The sequence below is a fragment of the Lagenorhynchus albirostris genome, chromosome 4 (assembly GCF_949774975.1).
Source record: "Lagenorhynchus albirostris chromosome 4, mLagAlb1.1, whole genome shotgun sequence".
In the NCBI taxonomy this organism is placed as follows: Eukaryota; Metazoa; Chordata; class Mammalia; order Artiodactyla; family Delphinidae; genus Lagenorhynchus; species Lagenorhynchus albirostris.
The window spans coordinates 58,051,583-58,068,160 of record NC_083098.1 but is presented as its reverse complement, the minus strand read 5'-3'; positions in this window follow the sequence as shown (position 1 = coordinate 58,068,160).

The following is a 16,578-nucleotide window of genomic DNA, read 5'->3' as shown; positions in this document are numbered from 1 at the left end:
GGGAGTATATCTAGGGAAGTCTAAAAATCAACAAGACACAAGCACACCACATTTTAGGGCTACTCTGTTTACAAGAACCTCAACTTCAGTACACCTTAAATATCCCAGGAAAGAGAAAAATGGATAAAGAAAATGTGGTACTTATGTACAATGGAATATCTCTTCACCATGAAATCAATGTAATAAGGCTAGTAGAAGGATAAAGAGTGGATTTAGGTCCGATAATACTACTTGAAATAAGTCAAACAGAAAAAGAAACATATCATAAGATATCACTTATAGAGGGAGGATAAATATGGCTGCACAAAAAATGAATTACAAAACAGAACAGTGTCTCACATTTAGAAAACACACTTATGTCAGCTTAAGGGGAAAGGAGAGGTGGGGTGATGCATAAAACCAGAGTTTGAAATAAGCACAGATACCGTTCAATAAACCAAATAGGTATTAGACAAGATCTACACCTTGCTCAATGAACTGGCCTCAATACACCCTATACACCGCAGAGAAATATATCTGAGTAATAAGAATCTTAAAACCCATGTATTGATATATCTCCATAAGGGAATCAAGTGTGTGTAGAGCGGCACAAACACAGCAGTGAAAATGAGCTAAACCCCATTATAGAAATAAATTTTAAAACCAAAACGCAGAAACAATGAAAGAGAGAAAACTTCTTACAAAATTCGCTCAGGGGCTGTGATGCAACCTGGAATGACCACATATAAACCCACAGCTGGATAAGACATAAGGCTGGACACTTGGGGCTGAGAGGATTGGTGAGCTTTGCTGAGCAACTGCCGAAAGTTTAATGCAATACTTCATGCTACTCATTCCAAGGGTCCCAACACTGCAGGTTGAAGGGAATCTTCCTACAGCTAAAACATGCATGTGGAACCCAGAGTATGATCCACTGTGTGATCGGGAAACGTGTTCAAATGTGTCTCAGTTTTCGTCCCCTGGTACTCGGGTGCAACATTCCAGACGCTTTACTAACACTCTCCCCACTTGGAGAGTCAGTGCCTTTAACCTCCTGTTTGGCCCAGTTTGCAATTTCTGCGGAAAATGAACAGGAATAGGGAGAACCCATGAGAGACTAGATGGAGGTGTCTGGACGGGCAAATTTAACTCTCATTTCCCACCAGGAAGAGGAATTAACCAAAGGCTCAGCGTGCCATGCCTGAACCACACTAGCGCCGGAAGCAATCCTGCGGTATTGCGGCCAGCTCACAAGAAAGCGAGTTGAAGAAAGGAGCTCAGGGGCACTGTATTTCACAAACCTGCAGAGTTATAAATGACAGCTATCGTCCAAAAATATATTGAAGTAAGGCTGCCAAGAGGATTTGAAAGCGGGGCGGAATTGCAGGAAACCGATTTCAGGAGGTAGACTGGAATTGCATGTAAAGCATAGGAAAAGAGGCAGAACGTCCACAATGATGCACTTGGCCAAAAAGGGCGTATGCGTTTTTTCCTGAATATATTCAGGAAAAAACGCATACGCCCTTTTTGGCCAACCAAGAAAGCTTGCAAAGGAAATCTGCACTACAATGAAGTCTCACTGCCCCCCGGTCAAAAGGGCCATCTGGAAAAAGTGTAAAATCCAGAAAGGCAGGACAGGCCATGGAGAACTGGGAGCCTTGTTATGCTGATGGGCGGGATGTAAATTGCCAACAGCCACTCTGGAGAAGTGTATGGTGTTTCCTGAAACATCCAAAAAGCAAAGCAACAGAGCCTAGGGCACTTCCACTTATGGTCCTATAGCTTAGGGAAATTAAAATCAAAAAGACACAGCCACCCCAAAGTTTGGGACGGCTCTGTTTACAAGAACCTCGTTTACGGTACAAGTTCAATATCGCAGAAAGCGAAAAATGGATAAAGAAGTTGTGGTACTTACGTACAATACAATATCACTCAGCAATGAAATCTATGTCATCAGGCGCGTAGCAGCCTAATGAGTGGATTCAGGTATGATGATTCTAACTGAAATAAGTCACACAGAAAAAGAAACATCATAAGATATCACTAATACACGGAATGAAAACTTGGCTACACAGGAACTGGATTACAAAACAGAACAGGGTCTCAAATTTAGAAAGCCAACTTATGCTTGCTTAACGGGAAAGGTGAGTTGGGGTGCTGCATAAAACCAGAGATTGAAATGAGCACAGATAAAGTTCCTTAAGCCAAATATGTAATAGACAAGAGGTACTCCTTGCTCAACGAAATGGGCTCAACACCCCATATTAAACGCCTAAGAATGTACCTCACTAGTAAGTATCTTAAAACCTATGGATTGCTATGTCTCCGAAAGAGAATCAAGCGTGTGGCCAGGGGCATAAACGCAGCAGTGATAGGATTGGAGAGGTTCGGTGAGCAAATGAAGACCCTTTGAAGTCATATTGCATGGTACCCATTCCACGGGTCTCCACTCTCCAGGTTGAAGGGATTCTTCCTTCAGCTAAAACATGCATGTGGAACCCAGAGTATGATCAACCGTGTGATTGGGACACGTGTTCAACTATGTCTCAGTTTTCGACCCCTGGTACTCGGGTGCAACATTCCAGACGCTTTACTAACACTCTCCCGACTTGGAGAGTCAGTGCCTTTAACCTCCTGTTTGGCCCAGTTTGCAATTTCTGCGGAAGATGAACAGGAATAGGGAGAACCAATGAGAGCCTAGCTGGAGGTGTCTGGACGGGCAAATTTTACTCTCATTTCCCACCAGGAATTGGAATTAACCAAAGGCTCAGCATGCCGTGCTGGAACCACACTAGGGCCTGAAACAATCCTGCGGTGTTGCGGCCAGCTCACAAGAGAGCGAGTTGAAGAAGGTAACTCAGGGGCACTGTAATTCACAAACCTGCAGAGTTATAAATGACAGCTATCGTCCAAAAATATACTGAAGTAAGGCTGCCAAGAGGACTTGAAAACGGGGCAGAATTGCAGGAAACCGATTTCAGGAGGTAGACTGGAATTGCATGTAAAGCATAGGAAAAGAGGCAGAATGTCCAAAATGATGCACTTGGCCAAAAAGGGCGTATGCGTTTTTTCCTGAATATATTCAGGAAAAAACGCATACACCCTTTTTGGCCAACCAAGCAAGCTTGCAAAGGAAATCTGCACTAAAATGAAGTCTCACTGCCCCTGGGACAAAAGGGCCAGCTGAAAAAAGTGTAAAATCAGGAAAGGCAGGACAGGCCATAGATAACTGGGAGCCTTGTTATGCTGATGGGCGTGATGTAAATTGCCAACAGCCACTCTGGAGTAGTGTATGGTGTTTCCTGAAACATCTAAAAAACAAAGCAACAGAGCCTAGGGCACTTCCACTTATGGTCCTATAGCTTAGGGAAATTAAAATCAAAAAGACACAGCCACCCCAAAATTTGGGATGGCTCTGTTTACAAGAACCTCCTTTATGGTACAAGTTCAATATCACAGAAGCGAAAAATGGATAAAGAATTTGTGGTACTTACGTACAATGCAATATCACTCAGCAATGAAATCTATGTCATCAGGCCCATAGCAGCATAATGAGTGGATTCAGGTATGATGATTCTAAGTGAAATAAGGCACACAGAAAAAGAAACATCATAAGATATAACTAATACACGGAATGTAAACTTGGCTACACAGGAACTGAATTACAAAACAGAACAGGGTCTCAAATGTAGAAAACCAACTTATGCTTGCTTAAGGGGAAAGGTGAGTTGGGGTGCTGCATAAAACCAGAGATTGAAATTAGCACAGATACCGTTCCATAAGCCAAATATGTAATAGACAAGAGCTACTCCTTGCTTAACGAAGTGCACTCAACACCCCATATTAAACGCCTAAGAATATACCTGACTAGTAAGAATCTTAAAACCTTTGGATTTATATGTCTCTGAAAGAGGATCAAGCATGTGTACAGCAGCATAGATGCAGCAGTGATAGGATTGTTGAGGTTCGGTGAGCAAATGCAGACCCTTTGAAGTCATATTTCATGGTACCCATTCCATGGGTCTCAACTCTCCAGGTTTAAGGGATTCTTCCTTCAGCTAAAACATGCATGTAGAACCCAGACTATGATCCACCGTGTGATCGGGAAACGTGTTCAAATGTGTTTGAGTTTTCGTCCCCTGGTACTCAGGGGCAACATTCCAGACGCTTTACTAACACTCTCCCCACTTGGAGAGTCAGTGCCTTAAACCTCCTGTTTGGCTCAGTTTGCAAATTCTGCGGAAAATGAACAGGAATAGGGAGAACCAATGAGAGACTAGCTGGAGGTGTCTGGGCGGGCAAATTTAACTCTCATTTCCCACCAGGAAGAGGAATTAACCAAACGCTCAGTGTGCCATGCGGGAACCACACTAGGTCCTGAAGCAATCCTGCGGTGTTGCGGCCAGCTCACAAGAAAGCGAGTTGAAGAAAGGAGCTCAGGGGCACTGTCATTCACAAACCTGCAGAGTTAAAAATGACAGCTCTCATCCAAAAATATATTGAAGTAAGTCTGCCAAGAGGAGTTGAAAGCGGGGAAGAATTGCAGGAAACCGATTTCAGGAGGTAGACTGGAATTGCATGTAAAGCATAGGAAAAGAGGCAGAACGTCCACAATGATGCACTTGGCCAAAAAGGGCGTATGCGTTTTTTCCTGAATATATTCAGGAAAAAACGCATACACACTTTTTGGCCAACCAAGCAAGCTTGCAAAGGAAATCTGCACTACAATGAAGTCTCACTGCCCCCCAGTCAAAAGGGTCATCTGAAAAATGTGTAACATCCAGAAAGGCAGGACAGGCCATGGAGAACTGGGAGCCTGGTTATGCTGATGGACGGGATGTAAATTGCCAACAGCCACTCTGGAGAAATGTATGGTGTTTCCTGAAACATCTACAAAACAAAGCAACAGAGCCTATGTCACTTCCACTTATAGTCCTATAGCTTATGGAAATTAAAATCAAAAAGACACAGCCACCCCAAAGTTTGGGATGGCTCTGTTTACAAGAACCTGGTTTACGGTACAAGTTCTATATCACAGAAAGCAAAAAATAGATAAAGAAGTTGTGCTACTTACGTACAATGCAATATCACTCAGCAATGAAATCTATGTCATCAGGCCCGTAGCAGCATAATGAGTGGATTCAGGTACGATGATTCTAAGTGAAATAAGTCACACAGAAAAAGAAACATCATAAGATATCACTACTACACGGAATGTAAACTTGGCTACTCAGGAGCTGTATTACAAAACAGAACAGGGTCTCAAATGTAGAAAACCAACTTATGCTTGCTTAAGGGGAAAGGTGAGTTGGGGTGCTGCATAAAAGCAGAGATTGAAGTTGGCCCAGATACCGTTCCATAAGCCAAATATATAATAGACAATAGCTACTCCTTGTTCAACGAAGTGGACTTAACACCACATATTAAACGCCTAAGAATATACCTGACTAGTAAGAATCTTAAAACCTATGGATTTATATGTCTGCGAAAGAGAATCAAGCGTGTGTACAGCGGCATAAATGCAGCAGTGATAGGAATGGTGAGGTTCGGTGAGCAAATGCAGACCCTTTGAAGTCATATTGCATGGTACCCATTCCATGGGTCTCAACTCTCCAGGTTTAAGGGATTCTTCCTTCAGCTAAAACATGCATGTGGAACCCAGAGTATGATCCACCGTGTCATCGGGAAACGTGTTCAAATGTGTCTCAGTTTTCGTCCCCTGGTACTCGGGTGCAACATTCCAGACGCTTTACTGACACTCTCCCCACTTGGAGAGTCAGTGCCTTTAACCTCCTGTTTGGCCCAGTTTGCAATTTCTGCGGAAAATGAACAGGAATAGGGAGAATCAATGAGAGACTAGCTGGAGGTGTCTGGACGGGCAAATTTAACTCACATTTCCCACCAGGAAGAGGAATTAACCAAAGGCTCAGCTTGCCATGCCGGAACCACACTAGGGTCTGAAGCAATCCTGCGGTGTTGCGGCCAGCTCACAAGAAAGCGAGTGAAGAAAGGAGCTCAGGGGCACTGTAATTCACAGACCTGCAGAGTTATAAATGACAGCTATCGTCCAAAAATATATTGAAGTAAGGCTGCCAAGAGGACTTGAAAGCGGGGCAGAATTGAAGGAAACCGATTTCAGGAGGTAGACTGGAATTGCATGTAAAGCATAGGAAAAGAGGCAGAACGTCCACAATGATGCACTTGGCCAAAAAGGGCGTATGCGTTTTTTCCTGAATATATTCAGGAAAACACGCATACGCCCTTTTTGGCCAACCAAGTAAGCTTGCAAAGGAAATCTGCACTACAATGAAATCTCACTGCCTCCCTGGTCAAAAGGGCCATCTGAAAAAAGTGTAAAATCCAGAAAGGAAGGACAGGCCATGGAAAACTGGGAGCCTTGTTATGCTGATGGGCGGGATGTAATTTGCCAACAGCCACTCTGGAGAAGTGTATGGTGTTTCCTGAGACATCTAAAACACAAAGCAACAGAGCCTAGGGCACTTCCACTTATGGTCCTATAGGTTAGGGAAATTAAAATCAAAAAGACACAGCCACCCCAAAATTTGGGACGGCTCTGTTTACAAGAACCTCGTTTACGGTACAAGTTCAAAATCACAGAAAGTGAAAAATGGATAAAGAATTTGTGGTACTTACATACAATGCAATATCACTCAGCAATGAAATCTATGTGATCAGGCCCGTAGCAGCATAATGAGTGGATTCAGGTACGATGATTCTAAGTGAAATAAGTCACACAGAAAAAGAAACATCATAAGATATCACTACTACAAGGAATGTAAACTAAGCTACTCAGGAGCTGTATTACAAAACAGAACAGGGTCTCAAATGTAGAAAACCAACTTATGCTTGCTTAAGGGGAAAGGTGAGTTGGGGTGCTGCATAAAACCAGAGATTGAAATTAGCACAGATACCGTTCCATAAGCCAAATATGTAATAGACAAGAGCTACTCCTTGCTTAACGAAGTGCTCTCAACACCCCATATTAAAAGCCTAAGAATATACCTGACTAGTAAGAATCTTATAACCTTTGGATTTATATGTCTCTGAAAGAGGATCAAGCATGTGTACAGCGGCATAAACGCAGCAGTGATAGGATTGGTGAGGTTCGGTGAGCAAATGCAGACCCTTTGAAGTCATATTGCATGGTACCCATTCCATGGGTCTCAACTCTCCAGGTTTAAGGGATTCTTCCTTCAGCTAAAACATGCATGTGGAACCCAGAGTATGATCCACCGTGTGATCGGGAAACGTGTTCAAATGTGTCTCAGTTTTCGTGCCCTGGTACTCCGGTGCAACATTCCAGACGCTTTACTAACACTCTCCCCACTTGGAGAGTCAGTGCCTTTAACCTCCTGTTTGGCCTAGTTTGCAATTTCTGCGGAAAATGAACAGAAATAGGGAGAACCAATGAGAGACTAGCTGGAGGTGTCTGGACGGGCAAACTTAACTCTCATTTCCCACCAGGAAGAGTAATTAACCAAAGGCTCAGCGTGCCGTGCCGGAACCACACTAGGCCCTGAAACAATCCTGCGGTGTTGCGGCCAGCTCACAAGAAAGCGAGTTGAAGAAAGGAGCTCAGGGACAATGTAACTCACAAACCTGCAGAGTTATAAATGACAGCTATGTCCAAAAATATATTGAAGTAAGGCTGCCAAGTGGACTTGAAAGCGGGGAAGAATTGCAGGAACCCGATTTCAGGAGGAAGACTGGAATTGCATGTAAAGCATAGGAAAAGAGGCAGAACGTCCACAATGATGCACTTGGCCAAAAAGGGCGTATGCGTTTTTTCCTGAATATATTCAGGAAAAAATGCATACGCAATTTTTGGCCAACCAAGCAAGCTTGCAAATGAAATCTTCACTACAATGAAGTCTCACTGCCCCCCAGTCAAAAGGGACATCTGAAAAATGTTTAAAATCCAGAAGGGCAGGACAGGCCATGGAGAACTGGGAGCCTTGTTATGCTGATGGGCGGGATGTAATTTGCCAACAGCCACTCTGGAAAAGTGTATGGTGTTTCCTGAAACAACCAAAAAGCAAAGCAACAGAGCCTAGGGCACTTCCACTTATGGTCCTATAGCTTAGGGAAATTAAAATAAAAAAGACACAGCCACCCCAAAGTTTGGGCCGGCTCTGTTTACAAGAACCTCGTTTAAGGTACAAGTTCAATATCGCAGAAAGCGAAAAATGGATAAAGAAGTTGTGGTACTTACGTACAGTGAAATATCACTCAGCAACGAAATCTGTGTCATCAGGCCCGTAGCAGCATCATGAGTGGATTCAGGTACGATGATTCTAAGTGAAAAAAGTCACACAGAAAAAGAAATATCATAAGATATCTCTAATATACGGAATGTAAACTTGGCTACACAGGAACTGAATTACAAAACAGAACAGGGTCTCAAATGTAGAAAACCAACTTATGCTTGCTTAAGGGGAAAGGTGAGTTGGGGTGCTGCATAAAACCAGAGATTGAAATTAGCACAGATACAATTCCATAAGCCAAATATGTAATAGACAAGAGCTACTCCTTGCTCAATGAAGTGGACTCAACAGCCCATATTAAACGCCTAATAATATACCTGACTAGTAAGAATCTTAAAACCTATGGATTTATATGTGTCCAAAAGAGAATCAAGCTTGTGTACAGCGGCATAAACACAGCAGTGATAGGATTGGTGAGGTTCGGTGAGCAAATGCAGACCCTTTGAAGACATATTGCATGGTACCCATTCCACGGGTCTCAACTCTCCAGGTTTAAGGGATTCTTCCTTCAGCTAAAACATGCATGTGGAACTGAGAGTATGATCCACCATGTGATCGGGAAACGTGTTCAAATGTGTCTCAGTTTTCTTCCCCTGGTACTCGGGTGCAACATTCCAGACGCTTTACTAACACTCTCCCGACTTGGAGAGTCAGTGCCTTTAACCTCCTCTTTTGCCCAGTTTGCAATTTCTGTGTAAGATGAAAAGGAATAGGAGAACCAATGAGAGACTAGCTGGAGGTGTCTGGACGGCCAAATTTAACTCTCATTTCCCACCAGGAACAGGAATTAACCAAAGGCTCAGCGTGCCGAGCCGGAACAACACTAGGCCCTGAAGCAATCCTGCGGTGTTGCGGCCAGCTCACAAGAAAGCGAGTTGAAGAAGGTAACTCAGGGGCACTGTAATTCACAAACCTGCAGAGTTATAAATGACAGCTATCGTCCAAAAATATATTGAAGTAAGGCTGCCAAGAGGAGTTGAAAGCGGGGCAGAATTGCAGGAAACCGAGTTCAGGAGGTAGACTGGAATTGCATGTAAAGCATAGGAAAAGAGGCAGAACGTCCACAATGATGCACTTGGCCAAAAAGGGCGTATGCGTTTTTTCCTGAATATATTCAGGAAAAAACGCATACGCCCTTTTTGGCCAACCAAGCAAGCTTGCAAAGGAAATCTGCACTACAATGAAGTCTCACTGCCCCCAGTCAAAAGGGCCATCTGAAAAAAGTGTAAAATCCAGAAAGGCAGGACAGGCCATGGAGAACTGGGAGCCTTGTTATGCTGATGGGCGGAATGTAAATTGCCAACAGCCACTCTGGAGAAGTGTATGGTATTTCCTGAATCATCTACAAAACAAAGCAACAGAGCCTAGGGCACTTCCACTTATGGTACAATAGCTTAGGGAAATTAAACTCAAAAAGACACAGCCACCCGAAATTTTGGGACGGCTCTGTTTAAAAGGACCTCATTTATGATACAAGTTCAATATCGTAGAAAGCGAAAAATGGATAAAGAAGTTGTGGTACTTACGTACAATGCAATATCACTCAGCAATGAAATCCATGTCATCAGGCCCGTAGCAGCATAATGAGTGGATTCAGGTACGATGATTCTAAGTGAAATAAGTCACACAGAAAAAGAAACATCATAAGATATCACTACTACACGGAATGTAAACTTGGCTACACAGGAACTGAATTACAAAACAGAACAGGGTCTCAAATGTAGAAAACCAACTTATGCTTGCTTAAGGGGAAAGGTGAGTTGGGGTGCTGCATAAAACCAGAGATGGAAATTAGCACAGATACCCTTCCATAAGCCAAATATGTAATAGACAGGAGCTACTCCTTGCTCAACATAGTGGACTCAACACCGCATATTAAATGCCTAAGAATATACCTGACTAGGAAGAATCTTAAAACCTATGGATTTATATGTCTCCAAAAGAGAATCAAGCATGTGTACAGTGGCGTAAATGCAGCAGTGATAGGATTAGTGAGGTTCGGTGAGCAAATGCAGACCCTTTGAAGTCATATTGCATGGTAACCATTCCATGGGTCTCAACTCTCCAAGTTTAAGGGATTCTTCCTTCAGCTAAAACATGCATGCGAAACCCAGAGTATGATCCACCGTGTGATCGGGAAACGTGTTCAAATGTGTCTCAGTTTTAGTCCCCTGGTACTCGGGTGCAACATTCCAGACGCTTTACTAACACTCTCCCCACTTGGAGAGTCAGTGCCTTTAACCTCCTGTTTGGCCCAGTTTGCAATTTCTGCGGAAAATGAACAGGAATAGGGAGAACCAATGAGAGACTAGCTGGAGGTGTCTGCACGGGCATATTTAACTCTCATTTCCCACCAGGCAGAAAAATTAACCAAAGGCTCAGTGTGCCATGCCGGAACCACACTAGAGCCTGAAGCAATCCTGCGGTGTTGCGGACAGCTCACAAGAAAGCGAGTTGAAGAAAGGAGCTCAGGGGCACTGTCATTCACAAACCTGCAGAGTTATAAATGACAGCTATCGTCCAAAAATATATTGAAGTAAGGCTGCCAAGAGGACTTGAAAGCGGGGCAGAATTGCAGGAAACCGATTTCAGGAGGTAGACAGGAATTGCATGTAAAGCATAGGAAAAGGGGCAGAACGTCCACAATGATGCACTTGGCCAAAAAGGGCGTTTGTGTTTTTTCCTGAATATATACAGGAAAAAACGCATACGCCATTTTTGGCCAACCAAGCAAGCTTGCAAAGGAAATCTGCACTAAAATGAAGTCTCACAGCCCCCAGGTCAAAGAGCCATCTGAAAAAAGTGTAAAATCCAGAAAGGCAGGACAGGCCATGGAGAACTGGGAGCCTTGTTATGCTGATGGACGGAATGTAAATTGCCAACAGCCACTCTGGAGAAGTGTATGATGTTTCTTGAATCATCTAAAAAACAAAGCAACAGAGCCTAGGGCACTTCCACTTATGGTCCTATAGCTTAGGGAAATTAAAATAAAAAAGACACAGCCACCCCAAACTTTGGGACGGCTCTGTTTACAAGAACCTCGGTTACGGTACAAGTTCAATATCACAGAGAGCGAAAAATGGATAAAGAAGTTGTGGTACTTACGTACAATGCAATATCACTCAGCAATGAAATCTATGTCATCAGGCCCTTAGCAGCATAATCAGTGGATTCAGGTACGTTGATTCTAAGTGAAATAAGTCACACAGAAAAAGAAACATCATAAGATATCACTAATACACGGAATGTAAACTTGGCTACACAGGAACTGAATTACAAAACAGAACAGGGTCTCAAATGTAGAAAACCAACTTATGCTTGCTTAAGGGGAAAGGTGAGTTGGGGTGCTGCATAAAACCAGAGATTGAAATTAGCACAGATACCGTTCCATAAGCCAAATTTGTAATAGACAAGAGCTACTCGTTTCTCAACGAAGTGGACTCAACACCCCATATTAAACGCCTAAGAATATATCTGACTAGTAAGAATCTTAAAACCTATGGATTTATAAGTCTCCGAAAGAGAATCAAGCATGTGTACAGCAGCATAAACGCAGCAGTGATAGGATTGGTGAGGTTCGGTGAGCAAATGCAGACCCTTTGAAGTCATATTGCATGGTACCCATTCCATGGGTCTCAACTCTTCGGGTTTAAGGGATTCATCCTTCAGCTAAAACATGCATGTGGAACCCAGAGTATGATCCACCATGTGATCGGCAAACATGTTCAAATGTGTCTCAGTTTTCGTCCCCTGGTACTCGGGTGCAACATTCCAAACACTTTACTAACACTCTCCCCACTTGGAGAGTCAGTGGCTTTAACCTCCTGTTTGGCCCAGTTTGCAATTTCTGCGGAAAATGAACAGGAATAGGGAAAAACAATGAGAGACTAGCTGGAGGTGTCTGGACGGGCAAATTTAACTCTCATTTCCCACCAGGAAGAGGAATTAAACAAAGGCTCAGCGTGCCATGCCGGAACCACACTAGGGCCTGAAGCAATCCTGCGGTGTTGCGGCCAGCTCACAAGAAAGCGAGTTGAAAAAAGGAGCTCAGGGGCACTCTCATTCACAAACCTGCAGAGTTATAAATGCCAGCTATCGTCCAAAAATTTATTGAAGTAAGGCTGCCAAGAGCACTTGAAAGCGGGGCAGAATTGCAGGAAACCGATTTCAGGATGTAGATTAGAATGCATGTAAAACATAGGAAAAGAGGCAGAACGTCCACAATGATGCACTTGGCCAAAAAGGGCTTATGCGTTTTTTCCTGATTATATTCAGGAAAAAACGCATACACCCTTTTTGGCCAACCAAGCAAGCTTGCAAAGGAAATCTGCACTACAATGAAGTCTCACTGCCCCCGGGACAAAAGGGCCAGCTGAAAAAAGTGTAAAATCCAGAAAGGCAGGGCAGGCCATAGATAACTGGGAGCCTTGTTATGCTGATGGGCGGGATGTAAATTGCCAACAGCCACTCTGGAGAATTGTATGGTGTTTCCTGAAATATCCAAAATCAAAGCAACAGAGCCTAGGGCAATTCCACTTATGGTCCTATAGCTTAGGGAAATTAAAATCAAAAAGACACAGCCACCCCAAACTTTGGGACGGCTCTGTTTACAAGAACCTCATTTATGGTACAAGTTCAATATCACAGAAAGCGAAAAATGGATAAAGAATTTGTGGTACTTATGTACAATGCAATATCACTCAGCAGTGAAATCTATGTCATCAGGCCCGTAGCAGCATAATGAGTGGATTCAGGTATGATGATTCTAAGTGAAATAAGGCACACAGAAATAGAAACATCATAAGGTATCACTAATACACGGAATGTAACCTTGGCTACACAGGAACTGAATTACAAAACAGAACAGGGTCTCAAATGTAGAAAACCAACTTATGCTTGCTTAAGGGGAAAGGTGAGTTGGGGTGCTGCATAAAACCAGAGATTGAAATTAGCACAGATACCCTTCCATAAGCCAAATTTGTAATAGACAAGAGCTACTCCTTGCTCAACGAAGTGGACTCAACACCCCATATTAAACGCCTAAGAATATACCTGACTAGTAAGAATCTTAAAACCTCTGGATTTATAAGTCTCCGAAAGAGTCAAGCATGTGTACAGCGGCATAAACGCAGCAGTGATAGGATTGGTGAGGTTCGGTGAGCAAATGCAGACCCTTTGAAGTCATATTGCATGGTACCCATTCCATGGGTCTAAACTCTCCAGGTTTAAGGGATTCTTCCTTCAGCTAAAACATGCATGTGGAATCCAGAGTATGATCCACCGTGTGTTCGGGAAACGTGTTCAATTGTGTCTCAGTTTTCGTCCACTGGTACTCGGGTGCAACATTCCAGACGCTTTACTAATACTCTCCCAACTTGGAGAGTTAGTGCCTTTAACCTCCTGTTTGGCCCAGTTTTCAATTTCTGTGGAAAATGAACAGGAATAGGGAGAACACATGAGAGACTAGCTGGAGGTGTCTGGACGGCCAAATTTAACTCTCATTTCCCACCAGGAAGAGGAATTATCCAAAGGCTCAGCGTGCCGTGCCAGAAACACACAAGGGCCTGAAGCAATACTGCGGTGTTGTGGCCAGCTCACAAGAAAGTGAGTTGAAAAGGAGCTCAGGGACACTCTAATTCATAAACCTGCAGAGGTATAAATGACAGCTATCGTCCAAAAATATATTGAAGTAAGGCTGCCAAGAGGACTTGAAAGCGGGGCAGAATTGCAGGAAACCGATTTCAAGAGGTAGACTGGAATTGCACTTAAAGCACAGGAAAAGAGGCAGAACGTCCACAATGATGCACTTGGCCAAAAAGGGCGTATGCGTTTTTTCCTGAATATATTCAGGGAAAAACGCAAACGCCCTTTTTGGCCAACCAAGCAAGCTTGCAAAGGAAATCTGCACTACAATGAAGTCTCACTGCCCCCGGGACAAAAGGGCCATCTGAAAAAAGTGTAAAATCCAGAAAGGCAGGACAGGCCATGGAGAACTGGGAGCCTTGTTATGCTGATGGGCGGGATGTAAATTGCCAACAGCCAGTCTGGAGTATTGTATGGTGTTTCCTGAAACATCTAAAAAACAAGGAACAGAGCCTAGGGCACTTCCACTTATGGTCCTATAGCTTAGGGAAATTAAAATCAAAAAGACACAGCCACCCCAATGGTTGGGATGGCTCTGTTTACAAGAACCTCATTTACGGTACAAGTTCAATATCACAGAAAGCGAAAAATGGATATAGAAGTTGTGGTACTCACGTACAATGCAATATCACTCAGCAATGAAATCTATGTCATCAGGCCCGTAGCAGCATAATGAGTGGATTCAGGTACGATGATTCTAAGTGAAATAAGTCACACAGAAAAAGAAACATCATAAGATATCACTAATACACGGAATGTAAACTTGGCTACACAGGAACTGAATTACAAAACAGAACAGGGTCTCAAATTGAGAAACCCAACTTATGCTTGCTTAAGGGGAAAGGTGAGTTGGGGTGCTGCATAAAACCAGAGATTGAAATTAGCACAGATACCGTTCCATAAGCCAAATATGTATAGACAAGAGCTACTCCTTGCTTAACGAAGTGCACTCAACACCCCATATTAAACGCCTAAGAATATACCTGACTAGTAAGAATCTTAAAACCTTTGGATTTATATGTCTCTGAAAGAGGATCAAGCATGTGTACAGCAGCATAGATGCAGCAGTGATAGGATTGTTGAGGTTCGGTGAGCAAATGCAGACACTTTGAAGTCATATTTCATGGTACCCATTCCATGGGTCTCAACTCTCCAGGTTTAAGGGATTCTTCCTTCAGCTAAAACATGCATGTAGAACCCAGAGTATGATCCACCGTGTGATCGGGAAACGTGTTCAAATGTGTCTGAGTTTTCGTCCCCTGGTACTCAGGTGCAACATTCCAGACGCTTTACTAACACTCTCCCCACTTGGAGAGTCAGTGCCTTAAACCTCCTGTTTGGCTCAGTTTGCAAATTCTGCGGAAAATGAACAGGAATAGGGAGAACCAATGAGAGACTAGCTGGAGGTGTCTGCACGGGCATATTTAACTCTCATTTCCCACCAGGCAGAGGAATTAACCAAAGGCTCAGTGTGCCATGCCGGAACCACACTAGAGACTGAAGCAATCCTGCGGTGTTGCGGCCAGCTCACAAGAAAGCGAGTTGAAGAAAGGAGCTCAGGGGCACTGTCATTCACAAACCTGCAGAGTTATAAATGACAGCTATCGTCCAAAAATATATTGAAGTAAGGCTGCCAAGAGGACTTGAATGCGGGGCAGAATTGCAGGAAACCGATTTCAGGAGGTAGACTGGAATTGCATGTAAAGCATAGGAAAAGAGGCAGAACGTCCACAATGATGCACTTGGCCAAAAAGGGCGTTTGTGTTTTTTCCTGAATATATACAGGAAAAAACGCATACGCCATTTTTGGCCAACCAAGCAAGCTTGCAAAGGTAATCTGCACTACAATGTAGTCTCACTGCCCCACGGTCAAAAGGGCCATCTGAAAAAAGTGTAAAATCCAGAAAGGCAGGACAGGCCATGGAGAACTGGGAGCCTTGTTATGCTGATGGGCGGAATGTAAATTGCCAACAGCCACTCTGGAGAAGTGTATGGTGTTTCCTGAATCTTCTACAAAACAAAGCAACAGAGCCTAGGGCACTTCCATGTATGGTCCTAAAGCTTAGGGAAATTAAAATCAAAAAGACACAGCCACCCCAAAGTTTGGGACGGCTCTGTTTACAAGAACCTCGGTTACGGTACACGTTCAATATCACAGAGAGCGAAAAATGGATAAAGAAGTTGTGGTACTTACGTAGAATGCAATATCACTCAGCAATGAAATCTATGTCATCAGGCCCGTAGCAGCATAATCAGTGGATTCAGGTACGTTGATTCTAAGTGAAATAAGTCACACAGAAAAAGAAACATCATAAGATATCACTAATACACGGAATGTAAACTTGGCTACACAGGAACTGAATTACAAAACAGAACAGGGTCTCAAATGTAGAAAACCAACTTATGCTTGCTTAAGGGGAAAGGTGAGTTGGGGTGCTGCATAAACCAGAGATTGAAATTAGCACAGATACCGTTCCATAAGCCAAATTTGTAATAGACAAGAGCTACTCGTTTCTCAACGAAGTGGACTCAACACCCCATATTAAACGCCTAAGAATATATCTGACTAGTAAGAATCTTAAAACCTATGGATTTATATGTCTCCGAAAGAGAATCAAGCATGTGTACAGCAGCATAAACGCAGCAGTGATAGGATTGGAGAGGTTCGGTG